The sequence below is a fragment of the Musca autumnalis genome, unplaced genomic scaffold, assembly GCF_047663935.1.
Source record: "Musca autumnalis isolate F117 unplaced genomic scaffold, ASM4766393v1 scaffold_4, whole genome shotgun sequence".
Taxonomy (NCBI): Eukaryota; Metazoa; Arthropoda; class Insecta; order Diptera; family Muscidae; genus Musca; species Musca autumnalis.
In genome coordinates this window covers 243,722,894-243,748,630 of record NW_027411977.1, presented here as the reverse complement: position 1 = coordinate 243,748,630, position 25,737 = coordinate 243,722,894, and the positions used below count along the sequence as shown (strand labels likewise).

The window sequence follows — 25,737 nt, the reverse complement described above, 5'->3', positions numbered from 1 at the left end:
AATCAAAACTTCAAAATGTCAGCATCGATTTTAGGGGGATGCAGTGTATATATCAAAAAGTCATACACTAGAACCATGTTGCCCAAGGGGTATTCTTTAGTTCTTTCTTTGAGCACAGGTTTGAATTTTCCGTGGTTTGGCCAGAAATCAAGAAAGAACACAAAAAAACTTGTAAACTTCAACACATTTTTCCCATTTTTTTATATTACCACCAGCGCAGCTTCCACGAAAATTATTTGTTATGGTCCATATTATGAGATCGTAGCTAAAACACTTCAATATATATAAATGTATTCATATTTTATAAAATATATTATCAGTTCGCGACTAATTAAATGGTGAACCTCAACTTCAACGATTGTAAAACGTTTTGAATATTACCATATACACTTTCATCCGGTTGAAATGTGCCTCATCTATATAATGGTTTTAGAGCCCATGTGTGGAAAAGTGTAGTTTAAGACCACGTCTCGTATCGCTTTGATTTTTGTTGCAGCAAATTGTATTCGCTGCCCCCATTACGACGGTACAAGTTTTTTCAGGTGCAAGTCCATGCTTGCTGAAACAATGGCCCGAAAGCTGTAAATACCCGCTATGGCACCTTGTCTAGTGCATATAGGGCACGATAACTCTCTAACGGATAAAGCGATTTGGTCAAAAATTTGGTCGTCGTAATATTTTGCGCAAAATTAAAACAAGTTCTAGGATGGGTCATATCGGTCCTCTCCTTCTGGTACGTCCCCGACAAAAGTTTAAAAATGTTCTCTAAAATGGTGCACACGATGGCAGTAATCCATTTGATCCATTCTTTCAACATCGTAATATTTTTACGAGACATACATATATCCGTTTAGAATATGGACTATGTATGTCAACTCCTTCAAGTACCTCCCACACACGGAAAAGTGCAGTTTGAACCTCCTCTGGAATTTGTTGATTTTTCTTGCAACATGTTGCGCTCAAAGCCCCGATTACGATGGTACACTTTTTTGAGTGGCAAGTCCATACTTCTTGAGAAAAAAACCCCAACGTCCAGCATGTGTAGTGGCTGGTGCGCACGACAACTCTCGAACCGAAAACTGCGTTGGCCCACCCTTTACATATCGTAATATTACGTCGAATTTTAGATGAAATTCGAAGGTGAAGCTTATAGGTTCCCTTCCTCCGGTACCATCCCCACAAAAGTTCAAAAATATTCGCTAAAATGGTACGCGCGATATCTCATAAACGAAGCAACCGATTTGGTCCCAACTTTGGATCTCAAAATACTTTGTCCAAAACTTAGTTTATGTTCGAAAGTGGGCCCTATTGGTTCACTCCTTGGGGTACCACCCACAGAAATCTTTAACAGTTTTATGCAGTTGAGGGTCTGTTCGAGGATGCTTTGGACATTTTTACCGAAGGTACTCCTAGTGGCCCTGTTTACAGCGATATTATGTATTTCGCAGGCAAGTACATATTTCCTGATATAATGACTCAACAGCTCTAAATTATATGGTAACCAACTGAAATGAATGGTGGAATGATTTCAATAAAAGACCCACTTCCGAAATGGACTATGGACATTTAGATACTTCCCCGCAAAATTGTTGAGCTTTAATCCAAATCCATATATTGGTCGATTCATACGCCTAAAATATTGAAAACCCCTAAATACATAAGTTTTTTGGGAAAAAAAAAGTGTTTCAATTCACACAGGCTGAAGGTCGGCAATTTTTTGATAAATTTTTACTTGTTTGCTACAATTTTGCCAAAGATAGCAAACATAATTCCAAAGAGATTTACGAGAGATTTATTGGAATGTTTTACCATATCTACTATAAGAACATTACCCCAAACGGCTATATCTTGGATAACAGTTTATTTTTCGCCAAAGGTATGTCCAACACACACACAACTCAGTCAAGTCCAACAGAAATAAAAATAAAAAAACAAACCTATTATGTGCTGTTTTCCCAACACAAATATTTCATTCATGACGTCTAGAAAACATATTGATTTTTTAAGTAATTGAATTAATTGAGCTAAAAAGACCTATGGAGTTTGTATTGCAAAGGAAATTCTAGCGAAGTCCCTCCCACAAACCCAACCAATATGCCACGATCCTTTCGCTGATGATTATTCAGCTCATCGGACAAAACGGATGTGAATGGCTAGAAGACAAATGCGGAGTTTGATAACTTCTATTTATATGAACATCATTGCAAATTTGCAGATGTGAAGTATTTATGAAGCCTTTCTTCTATCAAGTGTATTGTCTAGAATGATTTGATTGATTGATTTTTATTCACGAGTTTTCTGCTAATTATAAACCAATCCACATTTTCCTCTGCATATGTTTTCAAAAGATTCCCCGACAAATTTACAGGATCTTTATGGACATCGTCCCAGACTTTAGTATTTCACAAGAGGATTTAGCTAAAACCCTCAAAATACGTAAAATCAGAAGAGACTTTTCCAAAGAAAATCTAATATAAAGAATCTGTTTGTAGAGAAGCTAAAATGCCATTTTTCACATGCTTCGGTTGGAGAATTCGGCAAATCGATATATCCCATACTTTACACATCGTGAAATTTCTACCAGACATAGATGAGGTTCCAATATGGACTCTTTCGGGTACCTCCCACACAAAATTTCGGAAAAGTTCAGTTTAGGACCTGCTCTGGAATCGCTTTGATTTTTCCTACAAAAGCTTCGCTGTCCACATTACTACGGTACAACTTTTATTAGGGGCAAGTCCATACTTCCTGAGAAAATAGCCCGAAAAGTCTAAAAATCTCCTATGGCACCATGCGTACGATAAATCTTGAACGGATCCCGTGATTCGGTCCAAACTTCGGCATTCTAAATATTTTTTCCAAACCAAGCTTAAGATTAAAGAAATAAAAAATGTGATTCAAATAGTACGCGCTATATTTGTTGAACGGAGCAACCATCCAAACATTGGATCTCCTAATATTTTGTCCCCATTTTGTTTTGCGTCAGAAATGGTCCATATCAGTCTCCCCTCCCACAAAAGTTCAACATTTCTATTTCAGTGGAGTTTTGGATCGAGATGCAACGATTGCGTTGGCTAGGTCATATCATAAGAATGAACGATGATGAACCCGCTAAAAAGGCGTATGAATACATGCCACATGGCGGTGCACGCAGAATAGGGAGACCTAAGCTTCAATGGAGCATACAAGTGGATGAAGAAATGAACACGCGCGGTATTCCAAAGAGCGAAGCGAAAAACAGAGAGATTTGTTTAGTTCGGTCTATGGAACAAATGTTCTGTAAGGGGCCAGCTAAGTAAGTAAGAGTTTAGGATCTGTTCGAAGATCCTTTGGAAAATTATACCTATGCTACTCTTTGTGGTCCTGTTTAGCGATTACGTTTTTCGTGGATAAGTCCATGTTTCCTGACATAATGGCCCAAAAGCTCTCAGTTATACGGTGACCAACTGAAATGGCTGGAGGGCACAATTCCTAAATGGACTATGTCTGTGCATTCCTTAAAGTGCATCCTCCGCAACATTTTTGAGCTTTAAACTAAATATATTTTTTGTCGGCATGTTTATACTTGCAAAAAGAGCCACAAAATCTGCGTAGCCGGTATTTGATTCGATATTGTCAATAGATGAAAGTATCAATTCACAGAGGTTGAGGGAATATCTCTGTCTGTAAAGTCGACTGATACTTTTTTTACTTGTTCATGCTAAAATTCCTGCCTCAGGTAGTTTATGAAGGACTCTCAGCTTCTGCTCGTCTATAAAAGGTGGCCTGCTCGAAATTAACGAACGATTTAGTATCCCAGATTTTCCATGAAAATTTCCTTTGTTCTGGTGGTAAATGACAAAATTTTGACATCAGCTCCTCATCTACTCGTTTATGAAATAATTCCTGCATGAGAAAGACTCCTGGCTTTACATATTCTACGATGCATAACGATGTCCAGTTTCAGATTTCGTATGTCATACCTCTGCTTCAGCTTATTTCTTAAAGACTCCCTAGTTCGGCTAGTATAACAAATATTTCTTGTCCAGGAATGTGCAATCACACATACACTATAAACAAGCTTTCGTTCAGTTGAGGCATTTGTTGTAGTTTAAAACAATACAAGCACACTGTTTAGTCTTTAGTCTGTTTAGTCTCATATCGTCTATGAAAACTACCCTATTAAAAACTCTTTGGTTCAGATCGTTTCAAATTGTCCCTGAAACAGTGACCTCCTTGTCTGCTCCATCTAAACTTTGAAAGATTCCATGTCACAATTTGTATATGAAAAACTCCTTGCTTCAACTCCACATGGAAAGGCATGTGTGCTTCTGTTCTTCTGTGACTAAAGGCACTCCGTTTCGGATTATAATCTAGTCTGCTTCGGATCGTCTATGAAAACTTTTGTCTGTGAACCACAGTTGTCTCTTAAAACTCAGGGGTTTCAGCTCTTCTATGAAGATTTCCGGTTTTTGCTCATGTAAGAACGAATCAATACGTCAAATCACTCCCATGTTGGTCTCATTGAAGCAGTGGACTAATTCTAGAATCTCTCGACTATAAACGCCTGTAAGTGACTACCTAACTCAGCCTTTGAAATATTCCTAACCTCTTCATGTGTGAAAGAATCAATGTATAATATTGTTTCTGAAAGACTCCCAGTTAATCACCTTGAACATGTGGATCTCAACCATGTATCAACTATAAATGTTTACGGAGATATTCGAAACAGTCGTCTACGTTTCACAGAAAAATATATTTTAAATAATGCTAAGTAGAGCTGGCCAATCTAGTTCCTAGTTCACTGCCCTAGTTCCTAAACGTATGACACGCATACAAACGATACAATCGACTGAAACTACATAGTGAACTTGGTCGTTCAATTGAACTAGATTGGCATAACTCTAATCCTGAGCATTTAAAGATCTAGTTCAAACATGACTTGTATTCATATAGCATGAAACTCATGTTCACTTAAGGCTTGCTGAAAAAGCCTTCCTAGCATTTGAGAGCCTTTATTTACCTTGATTTCCCACTGACAATTACAAAAGATTTAAGATAGTTCGCACTCCGAAAAATCAGAAACCTAAATAATTCTTAATGTACTGGCGGTCCCTTGAAGCGGCTTCCCTTGCATAATATATAATTGTTCCACAAACATCCCATAAGGGACAAGGGAGACTTCTCTCATATCAATCAGTGCACCCCGATTCATATTAGCTCAATGATATGGGACCTACAGTTTATCGCCGAGTCCGAACGGCGTGTCTAAGACACCACTTTTGTAGAGAAGTTTTACATGGCTGAAATACTCAGGAAAGGTCGCCAACATTACTGAGGGGTATTTTGCCACCGTTGAAAAGTGTTTGATGTTGCTTTGGCCGGGGAATCGAACACACGACCTTCTGTATGCAAGACGGGTGTGCATACCATTGCACCACGGTGGCACCCGGCTTCCCTTGCATTTAACCATGATAAATCAAACCCTCTATAATTTCTTTAAAGAAGTATTGCGATTCTACTGTATCTTCCCCGCTTGTTTATGACAGAATATGACTAATGTTTGTGAACATTGTTCTCAAGCCCTTCAAATTTTGGCTTGACTTGGTTAGTAAGACTCATATGTTCAAAAGAATGACCAACATTCAGTAAAAATCGAAGTTTTGCCTGTTGGAGCGTAGATGATTTAATGTTAATTTTTTATTAAATTTCTCGTTGGAGTTGAGCTGAATGATCGAAGATTTTGTGTAAGTGAAAAAGGAAAGGCGAAAATTCGAACTCAAATTATGTGACCGGTTTCGCTGTTTAGGTTAAAGTTTAAAGGACGCGCAGCTCTCATATAGACAGCCACTCCACTCGGAGACCTTGTGGTCGCCTAGCTCTCTTGCCTTGCTTTATTTCTGGCATAATACAAATAAAAGAATAAAGAAGGCCTAGCAAATTTCGAAATAGGTTAGCCTTTCTTCTTCTTTATTCTTTTATTATGTCCGAAATGAAGCAAGGCAACAAAGCCAGGCAACAAGGCTGCTTATGTAACTAGACCTTAAGAGTCTAAGCTTGCCATTGAAATTGGATTTTTCAATTGCAATGTGCATTATGCAGGGATGAACCTTTTTCCCATTCAAACTGTTTGGCTTCAACGACAAACGCTTTTTAGCGCAGCCTTTGGAAATTATGACTTTGGCTTTGATTTTTATATAATTTGCACTGAAACCTCCTCGTCATTGCATAGTTAGAGGGCCACCCTAAATGATTTCTTTTATTTTAGACAACTTCTCTTGCTTCTGCTAGGATTGCTTCTTCTACGAACAACTTTTGGTGGGATTTGATGACACTAACGAAAAATAGTCCTAAAAGATCTTTGGCTTAGCCACAACACTTTACCAAAGCCAAATTACAAGAAGTGCTTAAAGGAGATTCGCCCGTGTTTGACAGCCATCATTTAAAATTTATTATCCATTTTTAGATTTCAAGGATTTTCGGCGTATGTCCCATGTTAAAATTTCGGTTTATACCTTGGCGTAAACCATCCCATACACACCTCAATCTCATGTTTCCTAAGATGATTCGGCGTATGTCCCATGTTAAAATTTCGGTTTATACCTTGGCGTAAACCATCCCATACACACCTCAATCTCATATTTCCTAAGATGATTCGAACCCAAGTTCCTACGAACAATTACAGGAACTGGCAGGATAGGAGCTGGTAGTCTTAGAGAAGCCAGACAATAGGTTGTGTAAGTAGTCCTTTCAAAACTGGCTATAGAAAATCGTTCAATTCAAACTTTAAGAGTGTTTATCATCATGCACCGTGCTGCGAACGAATTTTTATCTCTTCAGGTTCAGTATTTGCATTTAAGACTCCAAAGATTTGACTGTGAGTGCCGTATTGAATTTTCTTCCTCATACGATAATATACACTCCACGTCAGTAGAATAGAACACCTAAATTTTTGTTAATATTAGCTTATTTATCCCAAAACGAATGAATCTGCGTTTTTAATCTTGTGGGGATTTAAAGTCTATGATGTTCCGTATCAAACACAGAAAAAATTATGTTTCTAGCTCTTCGCGAAATGATTTTCTGATCAATTTTCCGATAGTACTCTGAAAAATAGGCATTTATTTTTGGTCATCAGGATAGAACATTAAAGTGATTTTCGCGAATTTTTGAGATATTAGCGCCGAAGTTTCTTTCAGTCGATAAAGCAAGGCTTTCTAATCATTTTTCACCAAAGAAAACCTATAAATTATTCCGCGGGCACCGAAATAACAGCGTTAAAGGGTTTAAATTGACAGATATTTGAAACAGCTCGGAGTATCAATAGGAGTAGCGCAGTTATGTCATATTTCTTCACAATAAGATAGAATATGACACAGACAACCTCGACGGATACAATCGAGTGCTTCGGATGCTGATAAGATGGAACATTTTCAAAATATTATAAAAAACGTCAAAATTTCTTATTAAAACCATGATGTTTTGATCAATAAAATGTTTTCCGCGAACAAGTCTGCCGTTCAAAGGCTTGGAAATATGCTCCTGATTTAGAAGAAAATAATCTGATATGAAAACAGCCGCTATTTTAATACACTGAGGGAAATTTTAGCACATTTTTCAAATTGAACACACCCTTTGGACTTTGAATTTTATATGTGTTCTTATTTCGGTGTACGCGACTGTTCTCAACAGTGTTATGCTCCAATATAAATGGACCAGGTTATGCTCTCCATACCGGATTTTACGAATTAGTAGTTTTTTAACTGAACTCGCAATTGTAAAAGCCCCGTTTTCACGGGAAAACACAGTCATGAAAATCGAGGTTTTAGATTTCGTGTTTTGTTTTAAAAAGTACAAAAATTTCCCTCAGTATATTAAAATAACAGTTGTTTTCGTATCAGATTATCTTCCTCCAAATCTGGAGCATATTTCCGAACCTTTGAACGGCAGACTTGTTCGCGGAAAACATTTTATTGAACAAAACATCATGGTTTTAATAAGAAATTTTGACGTTTTTATAATATTTTGAAAATGTTCCATCTTATCAGCATCCGAAGCACTCGATTGTATCCGTCGAGGTTGTCTGTGTCATATTCTATCTTATTGTGAAGAAATATGACATAACTGCGCTACTCCTATTGATACTCCGAGCTGTTTCAAATATCTGTCAATTTAAACCCTTTAACGCTGTTATTTCGGTGCCCGCGGAATAATTTATAGGTTTTCTTTGGTGAAAAATGATTAGAAAGCCTTGCTTTATCGACTGAAATAAAATTCGGCGCTAATATCTCAAAAATTCGCGAAAATCACTTGAATGTTCTATCCTGATGACCAAAAATAAATGCCTATTTTTAGAGTACTATCGGAAAATTGATCAGAAAATCATTTCGCGAAGAGCTAGAAACATAATTTTTTCTGTGTTTGATACGGAACATCATAGACTTTAAATCCCCACAAGATTAAAAACGCAGATTCATTCGTTTTGGGATAAATAAGCTAACATTAACAAACATTTAGGTGTTCTATTCTACTGACGTGGAGTGTATATCATAACCTTTTGTAGACAAATAGTGTCACTCATTGTATACTGTAGAAATCTTCCGCTTCTGTATTGACAGATATTACTCATAACAATATCTCACTTAATAAAATATTTTGTGTCTGTGTTTGTTTACTTGCTTGGAATTATAAAAATTCTCCCATTTGACGTAGAAAACGTCAGGTCTCGATGTTGATTTGATTACTTAGCGCAGGAAAACTATCCATTATGGTGGCTTGAGGGTAGTTTCTGTTAGTAATTTATCATTTAATTCATTTTTAACCTCTGATTTCAATAATCTTAATTTATGCTAACAGATTTGAACGGATTTTAAATATATTACCAGCAATAAAATCAAAAGATTGTTTAATTTGTTTGTTTTTTGTGACCACATATTGATATGCTACCTTGCAAGAAGTAATAAACTGGTACTTAGACGGAACAAAAAGAAACGAAATATTTATTTAAATAAACAGCGTGATGTGAAAAAAAAAAAACAAAATTCCCATTGATTTGTTTTGTATTGTAGGAGCTAAAAGTAAACATTTCAATTCATTTAAATCAGAACAAAAATATTAGAGCTTTTTAATTAAAAAATGGGATCGAAATCAAAATTCAAGATATGTATAGGGAAAATTAAAACAATTAAATTGGCAATTAATGCATTTGTGAACAGCTTGAAATGTGCAGAAAATATTTTAATTCATTCATGAATTTTGACTTGTAATTTTACGAATATCCCTTTTAGCCCACGCTACATTACAGGGGCCACCTACAAACACTAAATTGCCTAGTTCATTTATCACATAAACATTTTGAATGTTACACATTCACCTAATGACCTTAGATAAAAATTTCGAAATTTCAATACAATTTCCATGCCAATATGTCTTTTCAAAAATTGCCTTTTCCTCTTTTGAAAAAAAACAAAAAAATTGTGTCATCGACTTTGCGTCATCTTCGGATTCCCAAAAATATAACACAAATTTCAAAACTACCACACAATTTTCAAATAGAACATTTTAAAAATTAGACAAAATATAAAGACAAATGCAAAAAAAAAAACAAAAAGAAAAACAAACACAGAAGACAGTCAGTAATGGCAACAACAACAATAATAATATTTCATCTTTAAAATGGGTGGTATGTGGGGGTGCCATACTTTTTTACTCAGCCGACCTCAAATGTTGCTGAGTGACCAACACAAAAACCGCTAAAAAAGTCTACAAAAAGCAAGAGACCGGCTAGCAAGGAATGAAAAGACATAAGTTGGCCAAAAAAGCAACACATGTTTGTTGGACATTTAAACAATGAGCGAGTAAAATAGAGAGAATCATCTCAGCAACATGTTGCTAGACATAATCAAGAAGTTATAGCAACTTATAAGAAACAGGTTGCAAGGACATTAAGGATATTGTTGTCAAGAAGTCCTATTTGAAATGAAATTTTTGTTGTAATAAATTAAAATAATGTAGAGCACATTTATTTACAATTTATTTCGTTTAGTTGCGATGTAATAACAAATCTTAGTATTATTGTTTGGTTTAATTACAAATGTTGCTTATTCTTCTCAACATGTTTCTTGTGCCTTTTAGCCATATTTATGTTGACTGGTGCCTGTGTGCCAAAAAGTGTGTGTGTGTTGTATGTGCGTGTGTATGTTCGTGTGTGAGCATTTTGGCCAAATGTCGTAGTCGTCGTCTCCTGGCTTATGAATACAACTGTCTGCCAGCCAACCAACAAACCGTCCGTACAGCTAGCCAGCCACCAGGCAGCAACATCAATCGTACAACAAATTTCAGTTTCATTTCAAACGTTGTGCCGTGTTGTCGTTCCACGACGCGTGTATTTTTTTCGTTTACGACTCTGTGTAAGTTTCGCATAATAAGCGGCAAAATATTAACGCCAAAAATAAGTCTTTAAAAACCGAAACGCGAAAAGCTAATTTTAATTTACGAAAAAAAAGAAGCCAAATAAATGAAACAACAACAAATTATTAAATAACAAAAAATATAGATATATCAAATGAAATAAAGAAGAAGAAAAAAATAAGTTATATATACAAATATAAATTAAATGTGAAAAACAAAATTAATATATGGAATATTGTTGACAACTTAAAGAAAATTAAAGAAATTCTTAAACACAAAAAAATGTATTTTTAGTTTGCAAAGTAAGAATACAAATAAATTATATTGATAATTATGTGAAAACTATGGAAAACAAAGAAAAATAAAATAAAATGAAATATATGAATATTTAAGAAAAAACAAAAGCAAAGAAATCAGAAAATTGTGCAGAATTTAATTAGACCAAGAATACATGGATATGTGGAAAATGTTCAAAATGTCTCTTCAAACTAAAAAACAAAAATTAATACAAAATTTTATAAAGAATAGAGAAATAAGCTTTTGCTTAATTTTATATTTTATCCTAGCCGGATTAACTTATGCTATGGATTTACTAATGAAGAAATAGAATTCTGGTTTCAGTTGAAGATATATTTTAATTCTCCACTAAATTATGAAAACAACTTATTGACCCATAACCTTTTCAACAGCAGAAATTGACATTTATTTTATCAATAAATACAATGCGGAACTTTCCGTTTGTGGGACAAGGGATTCATAGAACATGAAAATTACATCTTTTAATTGCAAATTATTAAAAAAATGGCTTTAAAACCAAAACTTAAATTGTACGATAAATAATGTATCTAAAGGTTTTTACGACCTATGAAAACATCTATAAAACCCAAACCTTTTCAATAGAAATTTACTTAACTATCAGAATTCCATTCCTAAAGGCACATCTTCAAGAGCTTATATTAAAAACGGATTTTTAAAAACATTAGCCGCCGTCCATATTTGCAAATGTAAATTTGTTTTGCAAAGTAATATCTTCAAAGTGCCAAAAAGTTTAAAGTGACCTAATGATAGCTGTTTTTTGAACAGTAATGCTACACAATAAAAAACTATATCTTTTTGATCAGGGGTGCTCAGAATAGTTCGTGTATTAGTAGTGGTAAGCCACTCTCCCCATTACTAAGCAATGGCAAATAAGAAATAAAGAGAGAATACGTATGGTTTGTTTTTACGCTACCGTAAGGAAGTGATCACCAATGTTCTTGATTTCTTTTAGCTGGGCCTGATAGAGAAATTTTGTACACGATTTCTTACCAATTATATTGCTTCGGAGGTTAATTTTGCCAAAACAAAATATTTTACTGTTGAATCTCATTTTCCTTTCGCGGCAATTTTAAAGAACTTAGCTGCATCTTTGACATAACATAAGTGTTAATTTGTGACATCTTCTCATAGATACATACAAAAATATTTATAAAAATTTCAAAAAATGTTGTTGCTTCGCACCTAAAACACATTCTAATACATAAATTGTTGACAATATAAACCGAATTCAAATATTTTTTAAAATAAGGTTGGCGTATTTTGTTTGGGATAAAGACTTCTATTTAGCTTTTCAAAATATTCAGGCTTAATCCCATAGTCGTTGTTTTAAGATTTTATGAAGACGACTTTAATTTATTAGAGAGAAAATATGGCGATGTTTACCAAAGGGTAAGTCAGGAAGACTATAGTTTCGGATCTCGCCACAGATCCTCATCAGTTCCCTTGTTTTTCAACAAGAAACTTTTTATACCCAAGTGTCAATTGCTTGCTCAAATAGATATGTGTCCAAAGAAACACTCTGATCGAGAATTTCTTTGGCACTACCTAAACTCGAACAACTTCACTTGCAAACAAAACTAAATCTTTCCCACTGCTATGCGTTCGTTGAGTCTCAGCATCGCCAAATTTTTCGCCCTTATAAATTAAAGTTGTGTTAATAAAATATTAAAACAACGACTATGGGATTAAGCCTGACTATTTTGAAAAGCAAAATTTTTCAAACTAAATGAAATATTTTTAAAAATATTTTTTTTTTTAAATTTAAAATTTTATTAGTCGAAATAAAATATTTTTTAGAAATATATTTTTTTAATTGAAGCATTGTGGCGTTTTTTTTTTTTTTTTTTATTGGGATAGCGTTTCCAATTTTTTTTTTTCAAAATAGTCTGGCTTAATCCCATTGTTGTTGTTTTAATATTTTAAAACAACTACTTTATTAGTGGAAAAGATTTGGCATTGTTCGCCAAGGGGTAAGGCAGGGAATACTATAGTTTCGATCCACGCCACTGGATCTCATCAGTTCCCTTGTTTCTTGTTTGTGGATATTCTCCACCGAAGTTATTTTTCAATAACTTCTTCAACAAGAAACTTTTTATACCCAAACATCAATCGTCAGCTCGAAGTATAAAGGTTAATTTTTATTTTCAAAAATATTTTATTTATTTAAAAAAAATATTTGAATTAAAAAAATATTTGACAGAAAACAGTGAATTGCAAGCCGTATATAATGTCAACAATTTGATTTTTTTTAGCTCTGAAGCAACAATTTTTTTGTAATTAAATATACCCGCGATTATATATGCCCAAGCCACCTTACCAATCATTTAAAAATGATTTATTCAGAATATTCTGCCGATTTTCGAATGTAGAAATATACAATTCAAGTTTAAGTTTGCGATGACTGTCCAGCGAAACACACTCATTACAAATGTCTTTAGTAACTCATTATTTAAACGAGGACATGTCTATATAAATACGTGGTCTTTTTTGCAACAAGTAAGTCGTTAAATAAATAGTAACGATATTTAGTAGGCAAAGATTAACTATTTATTGTAGTTGTCAAAGTCATGGGTTAGCAATTGATAAAATAATGGATTAGTAAGGAATTTGTAATGCGTTTTGTGCTGGGTGTGTAAGGTTTTGAAACGGTCAAAAATGCTCCCTAATAAGTTAATGAGCCAACCTTTGCTTGGATTCAATTCGCTGCATACTTGGAATTATAGGCTTTATGACAAGATCTACTATTGTTCTGAAAATTTACGGACAATATTGTCCCTGTGGATGACATCGTAACATCACATTTTCAACGGTGGGAGAAATACTCCTCAGTGTAATTAATGTGACATTTCCTTAGTACTTCTATAAGTGGTGCCTTAAGGCACGCTTTTCGAATGCGACTATAATAAGTAGGTCCCATATCATTGAGCTAATATAAATCGGGTGCACTCATTAGTATGAGAAAAGTCTCCTTCAGAGATGTTTGAGGGAACATATGTATACATATTATCCCTATTCTATCGACTTAATGTCTTCTTTGGGGAAGTCCAGATTTCCCGAGATATTGGTATTTTTCTGGTACGTTCCGCTGAAGAACCCAGAAATGTTCCTTAGAGGCGGAATAACTGGACATAAGTCATACATTTTAGGTTTACAACGAAATTCTCCGTCCACAAAAAAGATTGGTGCTTAGACTTTTTTGAATAGTTCTTCTCTTAGATTTGGATTTATAGAAAAACACAGTTTTCTCATGCACGTCTAGGACCGTAGCTTCAAAAGGCAAGTGCTAAAATCGAATAGGATTATCCGTCATTCAATTTCTCCATCTTGGCTGTTGATTCTACGGTCCTGTGTTCTTGTGAAGGTGTGTGTTATTTGAAAATCTGCCAAGGAAAGTTACGAAAGTAGCACAGTGCCACCTATATTTGAAATTTATTATTTGCGTTCTAGGTGTATTATAATATCTAGCCTACATTATATATAAATATTGAACCACAGTTGTTTACCATCCAGAAAATAGATTAGTTCAAGATCGAATAATTTAATTTAAAGATTCGTTTAAAAGAGCATATGAACTACGTCCCTCCTAAAACATGGTAAAATTGACATATGTAAATCATATGTCTTAAATAAAAAACTCAACCAAACAATAAATGCTGAACTAAATTTAATTCTCATGTCGATAAGAAAAAAGAAGAAAGTTAAAACCCAAATTGATTTTAGTAATTGATAGTTTGTAATTTGTATTTCAAAGAATGAAAAAATACAAAATCGTGAAAAAAAAACATATAGTGCCATCTATATTTCAAATTTTACCTTATTTGACTTTTTTTTTGAGATGTTGGAGAAGTATTTGCTTAACTCGTTCTGGGATGTTACGACAATAGAAAACTATAGCAAAGCATCTGTCTTGTGTGGCTGATGCAAGTTTAAGCAAGCCTTTTTCAAAACTCGCCATGGAAAAGTACCTATGTACATTTCCAAAAGAATCCATCTGTATTTCAAATTTAACATTGGTCCACTGCTTCGGCGACCTCCCACACAAAATTTCGGATAAGTTCAGTTTAGCACCTGCTCTCGAATCGCCCGATTTTTGTTGTAGAAACTTGTATTTGCTGCCACCATTACGATGGTGCAAGTTTGTACAGGGGCAAGTCCTTACTTCCTGAGAAAATGACCTGAAAGCTGTAAAAATCTGCTTTGGCACCATGTGTTGTGGATCGAGCGCGCGGTAACTGATTCAATCCAAAATTTGGCTATCTTAATATTTTGCCCATTGTTGTTTCAAGTTCTAAGATGGGCCTTATCGGTCCACTTATTTGGGTACCTCCCCCACAAAAGTTCGAAAATATTCGGAAAAATTGTGCGACGATAACTCCTAAAGGTAGTAACCGATTTGGTCCACACTTTGCACATGTTCCAATATGGACTCTATCGGTCCACTCCTTCGAGTACCTCCCACACAAAATTTCGGAAAAGCGCAGGTTAGGACCTCCTCCCGAATCGTTTTGATTTTTCTTGCAACATGTTGCACGCAAGGCCTCTATTACGATGGTTCAAGATTTTTAAGGGGTAAGTCCATACTTCTTGAGAAAATGAGCTGAAAACTGTAAAAAACCTCTACGGCCAGCATGTGTGTGGCTATTGCGAACGACAACTCCCGAACCGAATACTGCGTTTGTCCACACTTTGCATATCGTAATATTTCTTCGAATATTAGATGAAATTCGAAGATGGTGCTTATAGGTCCACTCCTTCTATTACCTCCCCACAAAAGTTCGATAATATTCGCTAAAATGGCAAGCACAATATCTCATAAACGGAGCAATCAATTTGGTCCAAACTTTGGATCTTGAAATATTTTGTCCAAACTTAGTTTAGGTTCAAAAGTGGGATCTATCGGGCCATTCCCTAGGGTTTCACCCACACAAAAGGTAAGCAGTTTTGTTTAAGTGCGGATAGGGGTCTGTGCGAAAATGCTGAAGAAATTTACCGAAGGTACTCCTAGTAGCCCTGTTTACAACGATATGATGTTTTTCGTGGGCAAGCCCGAGAGAAATGACACCCAAAAAAGACACACTTCAAAATAGACTATGTCGGTCCATTCCTTTCGGTACCTCCCCCGCAAAAGTTTTGAGATCTTATCCTAATCCATATCTTTATCGGCAACTTCATACGCCCAAAATTCTAAAGACCCCCTAAATACATATGTTTTTTGGGAAAAAGGTGATTCAATACACACAGGCTGAGTGTATACCTCTGTCGGCAAAGCGAAATTACAGACAATGTTGGTCGAAAATGTAGATAAAAATTTTTTTTTGTAGTGTGTGTATATATGGAGGCTATATTAAGCATTGACCTACGTCCACAATTTTTAGTGGGGAAGTTCCTGGACTATTGAGAACCCCAAATGCCAAGTTACAGCAACTTCGGGTTAACAATGAAGATAAAATCCTCAAAATACATGAAATCGGGAGGTAGCGTTATAAGGGGGCTATAGGAAAAAATGGACCCATATTGGTTTTGGTTTCACATTCATGTATTGTCATCCAAATCTAAAGTGTGCAAGGTTTGATTGGTCAAGTGCAACTGTGTTAAGAATGAATTACTTGTTTTGAACTAAACAGACATGAAACAAAGCAAGTTAAATAAAACACTGTAAAAATGTTAAAACTTTTTTTTTTTAAATTTTGCCCTTTTAATTAAATTAATTAATCGAGCTATATGACCTAAGGAGATTCTGTTGAAGAAATGATATCTAGCGAAGTCCTACACACATCAACCGCTATGCGACGATCGTTTCGTTAACTGGTTAGTTTAGCATCGTCAGGCATATTAGATGTTGTTGCTAGACAATTTTCGCCATTTGGAGCTACTATTTATATGTACAACATTTCAAATTTACATTTCCGAATTTAAAATTGAAACTTTTTATTTCCAAAGACAAGTCATTTGTCCCCCTTTCGAATTTTGAATTGAAACTTTTTATTTCCAAAGACGAATCATTTTCTCCCTTCATTTCTCGAAATAATTTTTTGTTGGAGGTTCTCTTATAAAGTTACTAGCAAATGCCCGCTACTTCGTATGCGGAAAGGGGAAAAAATATATATGAACAATATTTAATATGGAAGAGGTGAACACTGGCGATTCTGTTGTACTAAAACCTATTTTTAATATCAACATTTAATTGATTTAATTCCTTTTAATACTATATACTGTAGTTAGAATTTCCCAAAAAAAATATCTGCCGTATCGCACCCCTACTATATTTTTTATTTCGAATTACCAAAACTACGACCTCATATCACAGATATACACCAACAGCTACTCATATTACTAATTTCAGACTTGACTTCTGGTTTTACCCCTTCACTAACACAGCATTCCCTCCCAGTACGAGTTTCCAAACACTAAACTTTATCTCAATTCAAGCTTCTAGCTTCAGCGGTTTCGCCAAGAACCCAAAAATTCTATGAACCTAATTTTCGGAATTCAAAATGGCCACAAAAAATCGTATATCACCATATAACGGTACCCCTCGACTTAGTGTATTTTAAAAATAGAACAAATCTATATTGCCAAATTTTCTTTAAATTTGGAACTTGTATACTAAGAGGATACAAAAGTTTCATTTAAAAAATATCTACTTCAATCCACTTTTATTAGAAGAGATCTTTTGAAGACTTAGGGTATTTTGAAGATTTTATGCACATTTTCCGGCCGAAATTCGGAATTTGTGGCAAGAAAGGTTAGAAAAAAACTATTTTACAAAAAATTTTACTTAATGTGCACGGGTATGTTAACAGTATATAACGGTACATTTTTCGATGCATTTCAATTTAAGCCTTTTTATTATCAGGGATTAATAACCTTCTAGTTAACAAAATTATGGCACTGAACCACGTTTTCAAATTAACTTAAAAAAGCCAAAAAAAAAAAAAAATTGAAAAGATACTTCACTTTGACCTACATACTTCCAGTGCATTATTTAGAAACACCTTCGCGTTAGCATAAAATCAATAGAACAATATTCATTCGTACACATATATTTCAAAAATTACTTCTAATATTCAACATAAATACCAACCGCAATTCACTTTTCCAGCTTTATCTGTTCCTCTGAAACCAATTATAATACTATTTAGTCCTTTTTGTATAAATAAGTAAGCATTTTCAAAACCTCCTTTCAACCTCCTCTCTAAACACCAATTTCTAATCTAATACCGAATTTCAAAATTCCAGTTCTACCCCTTTACAAGATCACAAATTGAACAAAATTCTGTACCATATAGCAAATACCAAAATGTACTAAATTTTGTACCATTTAGCACTTTTCGTACACGACTTTCCAATAACTACTTTCATATATCTGCAATGTAGTTCAATTTAGCATTTTTCCATAAGTACGCAATTGCAAAACTAACTCAATCCTACACTCCAACAGTAATCTTTTCACGCAAATGCAAATTGTATCGAATTTAGTACCATTTAGCACTGCTTCGTGCACATTAGTACCATTTTCCAAAGCTACCTCCATATCTCAATTCTAGATTCCAACAGTAATCTTAATACCAAATTTCAGGATTCCACCTCTATCCGTTCACCCAAATCCGTTTCGTGTACTTATAGTTAAAATTTCCAAAAACTTTTCTTTGTTACTTTCCATTTGTGACCCTGATTCCAAATTTTAGGATTCCAACTCAATCCGTTCACCCAATTTCAAACTGTACTAAATTTAGTACCATTTCGTACCCTTACAGTTCGAATTTCCTTTCCAAAAACTTTTCTTTGTTACTTTCCATCAGTAACCCTCATTCCAAATTTCAGGATTCCAACTCAATCCGTTCACCCAAATTAAAATTGTACTAAATTTAGTACCATTTCGTACTTTTCGTACCCTTATAGTTCGAATTTCCAAAAACCTTTCATTGTTACTCTTCATCAGTGGCCCTCATTCAAAATTTCAGGATTCCAGCTCTATCCGTTCACCCAAATCCAAATTGTACTACAATTTGTATCATTTACTACTTTTCGTGCACTTATAGTTCGAATTTCCAAAAACCTTTCATTGTTACTTTTCATCAGTAACCCTCATTCCAAATTTCGGGATATCAGCTCTATCCGTTCACCCAAATCCAAATTGTACTAAATTTAGTACCATTTATTATTTTTCGTGCACATATAGTTCGAATTTCCAAAAACGTTTCTTTGTTACTTTCCATTAGTGACCCGCTTTCCAAATTTCAGGATTCCAACCCAATCCGTTCACTCAAATTCAAATTGTACTAAATTCAGTACCATTTCGTACCCTTATAGTTCGAATTTCCAAAAACCTTTCATCGTTACTCTTTATCAGTGGCCCTCATTCAAAATTTCAGGATTCCAGCTCTATCCGTTCACCCAAATCCAAATTGCACTAAATTTGGTACCATTTAGTACTTTTCGTGCACATATAGTTCGAATTTCCAAAAACTTTTCTTTGTTACTTTCCATTAGTGACCCTCATTCCAAATTTCAGGATTCCAACTCAATCCGTTCACCCAATTTCTAATTGTACTAATTTTAGTACCATTTCGTACTTTTCGTACCCTTATAGTTCGAATTTCCAAAAACCTTTCATTGTTACTCTTCATCAGTGGCCCTCATTCCAAATTTCAGGATTCCAGCTCTATCCGTTCACCCAAATCCAAGTTGTACTTAATTTAGTACCATTTAGTACTTTTCGTACACCTTAGTACGATTTTCCAAAACCATTTAATTACATCAACGCCACTTCCCAACCTTGATTTCCATACCAAATTCCATGGTTCTAGCTATATCCGTTCAAAACATACAATTGGTACTAAATTTTTTAAATTTTAGTACTTTTCGTACACTTATAGTTCGAATTTCCAATAACCCTTTGGTACATCTTTCTAACTCTCCATCATGGACCCTCATTCCAAATTTAAGAATTCTAGCTCTTACCGTTTGCCTAATACAAAGGGTACCATACTTAGTACCTTTTAGTACTTTTCGTACACTTCTAGGTCGAATTTCCAAAAACCCAGCCTTATCTCACCCCTACACACCAACAGCAACCTACACCCAAAATTTCAACTTTCTAGCTTCAGCGGTTTCGTCTGGGCGCTGATGAATCAGTCAGTCAGTCAATCAGTCAGTCAGTGAATACCTCACCTCACTGCTCTTTTATATATATAGATGGTATTCAGCTTGTCTCTTCTGTGAAATGAAATCTCAAGTTTATGATAATATTTAAAAATATTCAATGTGTTATGAAGTATAATATTTGCTCTGTTTCAGAACATGCAAGCATCTATTATCTTTAAAATGTTTGACAATTTTATAAAGGAAAAATTTTTCAACATTTGAGCAATAGTAGTTTCTTGCAGGTTCCGGTAGAGAGCAATTATAGTATTGACAAAAGTGTTTATTTGTACCCTTAAGCTTTCGAATAGCTTTAACATACATTTCTACACATGACATTATGGCCAATATTTTGCCAAGATCGCCAGTGATAACCACATGTCTTCACATTACAAAGGCTTTGGGAATGACTAAAATATCTGAACTCATAATTAAATATGAATGTTGAATTGTTTTACGACTGCTTGTATCATTCTGAGTGACATCAATTGAAAATGTTAGAAGATTTGTCGCGTTTGTTCTTTATTGCAGATTTCAACATGTGTTAGATATTTCCAAAATATTTTTTCTATTTGTCATTGAATGCGTATTAAAATATTCTAAATATTTGTTAAGTATATCAACAGAAAAATTTTATTTTGCTATTTTCCTAAAATGGTTTCTCACTCTCTAAGGGTTTCGATTTTCCCAATAGTTTTCTGTTTTTCATTGATTTATTTCTCCCAATTAACCAAATAGATGATTTTACTTTTGAAATGATAACAACAACAATAATAAAAAAAAATGTGATGCAAACAATATTTATTTTCTCAAATCCCCAAATTACATGGGGATATTGACAAATATAATTTCGGTGTGTCTCTGTGTGTATAAACTTAAAATGAAATCAGCAAAAAGCTAATACAATCAAAATATTTATATATGTATCTAAAAAAATACTAGATATTTTTTTCTACATATAAAACAAATATGACTAAATGTTAAAAAAATGTAAAATAAAAATTTTACAAAAACACATTTCTATGTGGACAATCATGATGATGTTAGTGATGAAGAAGATGATGAAGTTTGTGGTTGTGTTATTCTTTCTAAAATTTTGTTTTCACAAAAAAGTCAAACGCCAAGCGCTTTGAAGACAAACAAAAATATTACAAAATCTATTTAAAAATAGATGAAATAGCAACAGAATTTTGTGTGATTTAGAAGAAAAAAGTCAACAACTTTGAAATTATAAAAAAATGGAACATTGTGCTTTAATATATTAGCCAAGCCTTTACGAAATTTCAAATAAATAAATCAATGGGTAAATTCCCAAGGAGTACTTTCTTCTTTATGATTCTAAGTCGTAACATTGGCACATCACCAAACCCCAAAGAAATTCCATGGTTTATAAATGTTCATGACTTACAAAACAACGGCTAGACAGACACAAAATAATTTACTAAAATTACCTGGAAAAGAATATTAAAAATGTATGTAACAAACAAAAACTTTGAAACAAAAAAGAAAAACAGAGAAGACAACTTTCAACTAAATACTCCTTCATATAGTTGTTATTCTTCTGTACTTCTTCTTCTTCTTCTTATAAATATCACATAACAAGTGCAGGTAAAACTTTTAAAACGTTTAGTCAATAGAGACATTCATGGCAGGCTGGAATGAAATGTCTTGAGTTTATAAAAAATGAATGCATAATTAAATTTTTAACGGAAATTCTTTAAATAGCCACCTAGCCACCACCACCACTACGACCATTACCAACATTAAGTACAACAACTAAAACAATAACAAACTGTTTAAAACTATTTAGTTATACAACCAAAAATCAACTTCCAACCCCTAAATAAAAAAACTTTGTCGTAAGCAAATTTCAAATAAGGCAAAAAAGGGAGGAAAGTGGCTAACTAACTGGTTGCCTGGCTGGTAGACAGATGGGCAAACAACCTGTTCAGCTAACTTGTGGTCAGAAATTATATTATTGCCTCATACCTGGGCATTAGTTACGGGAACACTTTAAATTCAGCCACAAAATAAAAAACGAGGAAGAATAAACTGCTCGGCTGCCGCCACCTCTTGTCATTATGACAAAACGTTACGCTACAGTGCATTAACTTTAAAACAGCAGACCTCAATTCAATTATTCTTAGGGAAAAGGACCAAGTGAAGTGAAGGAGGAGAAGGAGTAGGAGTAGGAGGCGGTTGGAGATTAGGTAGGATAAGACAAAATTCTCTTGAACACTACACACGCACACACATTGTAACGTTCCACATAAACATATGTTAGTGAAATTTAAATAACGTTTTATATTTGCTTAGAATTTTAAATAAACGTTGTTTCCCTATTTGAAATAAAACAGAAAATTGTGTGTATGTGTGAGTTTTTGAAACCGCCAAAAAATGCGGCTAAACCAATGTTATTTGTACACACACATAGACACACATAATATAGACGGCATTCTATATAAACCGAAAACAAATTCAAATTGCAAATTACACGGTTCGCTAATCAACAAATACAAGTACATCTTCCAAGTATACACCCTAGCATACACCACCAAAAAATATATAACATTTAAAGCTGAATTTGCTGGCAACATTTTTGTGTTTCTCCCTCCTTGTTATTTTCATCACTTACTCCTCTATACACACTTTATTCCAGACGATTACATTCCCTCCTTTTTTAAATACGTTATGATTCCTACCAGGAACAGGGAAGCTTAATTTTCCAGCTAAAACGACGACGAAATGTTAGGCATTCTACATAATTGGCAGAGAGGGAGGGAGGCAGCGAGAGGTAGAGAGAGAGTATGTAGATATTGTGTTGACGTGTATGGTAATGGAATGTAAATGGAAAATTGTTAAGATTTTTCATCGGTTTTTTATGTCGTGCTATGTGTGTGTGTGATTTCTTTGAAAATCGTCTTCAACATCCTGACAACATTTAAAGTAAACCAAAAAAAAAAAATTGAAAAAAAAAGAACTAAACGTAAACAAAAGTCATGCCTTAAGAAAACGTAACGTAAAACGTTCCACATAATGATAATGACAAATGGGCAAAATTTACATGGATTTGCCAGAGAATTAAATAACATAAATGCCAAGATAAAAGCCGTGTAAGTAGGAATCAACAAACAAATGCTCGAGGAATAATTGTTTCCAGGAAAAGGAACGGCTTTTATAAATAAATTTTGAATGGTTATAGGTTTGGGAATTATAAAGAAATAAATATTAAAAAGAAGATAATGAAGTTAGCGAAGAACACAGGAAGTATTGGCAACAACGACAACATAAACCTAGAAGTAACTACAAACTGGAATATGCGGTTATCCCAACTTGTGACTTTCGACAAATCGAAAATTTTTTATAAAAATATATTGAGATCGCTACATTTGTTTTTGAGCTTTTTTAACCCACAAAGAGCCACTGGTCGTTTAAACGCCACAAAAAATGGTTACAAAAATTGACGTACAACTCTGGTTTTTTCGAATATTTTTGTGGGGTTTTTATACCCTCCACCATAGTATGGAGGGTATATTAAGTTTGTCATTCCGTTTGTAACACATCGAACTAATCATTTGCGACCCTATAAAGTATATATATTCTCGATCAGGATAAAATTCTAAGACGATCTGGCCATGTCCGTCTGTTGTAATCACTCTAGCGTCCGCAATAATTGAGATAGAGCGCTGAAATTTTGCACCCGAAGGTCTTTTTACCATAGGCAGGTCATGTTCGAAGATGGGCTATATCGGTCCACTCTTTGGTATAGCCCCCATATAACGGTACCTCCGGATTTGAGGTATTTTGACGTTCTTCGCCACATTTGCAGACCGAATTAGCTATAATTTGGCACTTAGGGTTCCTAGTGATCAACAAACTTATATCCCAAAGGATATGGGCATAGGTCCATGTTTTGGTATAGTCCCCATATAACGGTACCTCCCGATTTTCGGTAGTTTGAGAATTTTAGCTACAAGTTTTAACTGAACTAGCTGTAATTTGCAATTTGAGGTTCTCAAAGATCATGAAACATCTCCACCAAACATCGTCAACATAGGTCCATGTTTTGGAATAGCCCCCATATAACGGTACCTCCCGATTTTCGGTATTTTGAGAATTTTAGCTACAGTTTTTAACCGAACTAGCTGTAATTTGCAATTTGAGGTTCTCAAAGGTCATGAAACATCTCCACGAAACATCGTCAACATAGGTCCATGTTTTGGTATAGCCCCCATATATCGGTACCTCCCGATTTTCGGTGTTTTGAGAATTTTAGCTAAAATTTTTAACCGAACTAGCTGTAATTTGCAATTTGAGGCTTTCAATGGTCATGAAACATCTCCACCAAATATCGTCAACATAGGTCCATGTTTTGGTATAGCCCCCATATAACGGTACCTCCAGATTTTCGGTATTTTGAGAGTTTTAGCTACAGTTTTTAACCAAAATAGCTGTAATTGGACATTTGAAGTTCTCAGCGGTCATAAAACATCTCCAATGAAACATCGTCAACATAGGTCCATGTTTTGGTATAGCCCCCATATAACGGTATCTCCCGATTTTCGGTATTTTGAGAATTTTAGCTACAATTTTGTCTATTCAAAAATAATCGTCAATATACATATGTCCATGTTTTGGTATATCCACCCATATGACAGATCCGCCGTGAGTCGAACTTCCGCATTATGGCGTGATGAAATTTTTGTTAGGGACCCTGCGGGCCATCAGAATTAGCGTTATATCTTTGTTCACGGTTGCTTAAGTGATCTACAAAAACAACAAACAAACATATACTGCTAATTCATGATGGCTTACAGGGTCTCTTGCAAAAACTTCATCACGCCATAAACTAAAGTCTTAAAAATATCATTTTCATTTTGAGTTTTCTCTCAAAAAAATCTAGGTCCTAAAATTTTTGCGATAAAACTTAAAACAGTGTTTGGTAGGTAGAACTTCAAAAACAAAATTTTTTTTATAAAATTTGAAAATATATATTTTTCTTAATATTGTCAGAGAATATGTACTTTTTGTTGTTTACGAACTATTAAAGATATATTCCAAAAGATTAATTTTTTAAATATTTTTTGGTCGTTAAAAATAGTTTTACATATTAAAAATATATATTTTTTAGTTTTTAAAAAAATGTTTTTTATTTTTTAAATTGTTGTTTTATTTGTTTAAAACATATTCTCTTTTAATTTTTTAAACCTATTTTTGCAAATAATTTTTGAAAAATATTTTTTAATTTAAACAAAATGTTTAAAATTATTGTTTTTATTTTTTAAATTTTGTATTATTTTTGTTAGTTCTGAAAAATATTTGTTTTATTTTTTTTTTTTTGTAATTTTTATAGCCTCTTTTTTAAATATTTAGTTTTTTTTAATTTCTACTAATTTGTAAAAATTATTTTTTATAAAAAATTATGGAGATCTGTCCTTTCGGTTTTGAGCTTTTTTGAAACCCGTCTTTGGTAGTTGGTTATTTGTAGCAAGACTACTATTATTTAGAAATTTAAAAAAATATATATATTTTTATAAAATTTTAAAAATATATTTTTTTAATATTGTCATAGAACATCTACTTTTTGTTATTATTAACGAACTTATAAAAATATATTCCTAAATATTAATATAATAAATATTTTTTACTTACTTACTTAGCTGGCCAATTACAGAACATTTGTTCTATAGGCCGAACTAAGAAAAGATCTCCAATTTTCTCTATTTGTTGCTTCGCACTCTGGAATACCGTGCCTTTTCATCTCTTCATCCACTTGTTTGCGCCATCTATTCTTTGGCCTGACAATTCTGCGTGCACCGCCAAGCGGTTCGTATTTACACGCCTTTTTAGCGGGTTCATCATCGCTCATTCTTATGATATGGCCTA

At 34.0% G+C, this 25,737-nt stretch overlaps 1 protein-coding gene across 30 annotated transcripts in view; it reads left to right on the top strand.

Annotated features, from left to right (window-relative positions):
- Positions 1–25,737, top strand: part of nrm (neuromusculin) — an 898,245-nt gene that overhangs the window by 551,704 nt on the left and 320,804 nt on the right. For 17 of the 30 annotated variants that reach the window (XM_073984410.1, XM_073984408.1, XM_073984406.1 and 14 more), the window contains exon 1: positions 10,271–10,691. The exons of 4 other annotated variants lie outside the window; for them this stretch is intronic. The gene's annotated coding sequence lies outside the window, so the exon portion shown is untranslated. Of the gene's footprint in view, positions 1–10,210; positions 10,692–25,737 lie in introns of those variants that run through there. 9 more of the 30 variants (XM_073984411.1, XM_073984407.1, XM_073984423.1 and 6 more) reach the window with 4 other exon arrangements.